Source organism: Orycteropus afer, unplaced genomic scaffold, assembly GCF_000298275.1.
Source record: "Orycteropus afer afer isolate SDZICR_OR568_19922 unplaced genomic scaffold, OryAfe1.0 scaffold00268, whole genome shotgun sequence".
NCBI lineage: Eukaryota > Metazoa > Chordata > Mammalia > Tubulidentata > Orycteropodidae > Orycteropus > Orycteropus afer.
In genome coordinates, this window is record NW_006921855.1 from 4,022,028 (window position 1) to 4,023,386 (window position 1,359).

Below are 1,359 nucleotides of genomic sequence, written 5' to 3' on the forward strand. Positions count from 1 at the left end.
ATAAATATTATCCTATCACTGACAGCATTGTACTTCGGGACAGATCTTGAAACATCCTTTGTGATGATGATTGCCATGCCATTTTTCTTCAAATTGGCATTCCTGGCATAGTAGATCATATGGTTGTCTGATTCCAAATGGCCAAAACTGGTCCATTTTAACTAACTAATGCCTAGGATTTTAATCTTTTTGCATTTCATTTCATTTTTTACAACTTCCAATTTTCCTAGATTCATACTTCATTCATTCCATGTTCTCATTATCAATAGATGTTTGCAGCTGTTTCTCCTCAATTGGAACCATGCCACATCAACTAATGAAGGGCTCAAATCTTTCTTTTATCCATATCTGTAAGGTTGGTTCTATTCTGATGATACAGCTCTTTCCCAGTTTTATTTTGAGAGCCTTCTGACCTAAGGGGCTTGTCCTTCTGCACTGTATCAGAAAATGTTTCTAGTCTATTCATAAAGTTGCACAGTAGTGTATCAGACAGTGTTTATCTGCTATTCATAAGGCTCTCCCTGTCCATTTCTTTGAGAAGTGGATGGTCTCTTCCTTCTTCTTAGGCTGTCTCATTCTGTAAGTTGCGATGAAACCTATGCACCATATGCAACACTGCTGTCATTTGAAACACCACTGGCACAGCCTCAAGCCTTATAGCAACAGCCAAGCCACCACAGTATGACAAAATGACAGACAAATTTGTCTCCCTTAGCTGTTCAATACCTCTCTGCCCTCCCCTATCTGGATCCTCCTGCTTCTTAGTCAGTCATCACCTGGCTTTTCTTTCCCCTGATTTCTTGCCTCTTGGTGGTGGGGCCTGTGTCCCTCCCCTTACCTGGATGCTGCTGCAGCTAGTCCACAGTCAGTTGTCACCCAGCTTTTTGATACACAACATAATATTGTGTAAATTTACCACTCAACTCTTAGTCTGTCATACTTTGGTGGCATGTGCATTGTTGTGATGCTGGAAGATATTGCACCAATATTTCAAATACTACCAGAATCACCCATGGTGGAAAGCTTTCAACAAAGCCTCCTGATTAGTGAAGTTTGGAAAAAACTCTTAGCAATCTACTTAAAAGAATAGCTAACGAAAACCTTATGGATCACAATAGAACATTGTCCAGTGCACTTGTTTTGGACACATCAATAACTTGAGGAAAACACCATACTTGGTAGAGGTCAATGAGGGCATGAGCGATCTTTGGTGACATGTATTTTCCTAACAGGCACAACAATGGACCCAAATATGCCAGTAATTGTGAAGTTGACACAGAATTGGACAATGTTTTGTTATGTCGTACTTAAAGTCATCATAAGTCAGGGTTGACTGGATGGTAGGTAGCTATAATCACT

The 1,359-nt window shown here is 40.1% G+C and overlaps 1 protein-coding gene across 1 annotated transcript in view; it reads right to left on the minus strand.

Moving 5' to 3' along the window:
* Nucleotides 1-1,359, minus strand: part of GLRA3 (glycine receptor alpha 3) — a 433,080-nt gene that overhangs the window by 326,225 nt on the left and 105,496 nt on the right. The gene's annotated exons all lie outside the window — the stretch shown is intronic.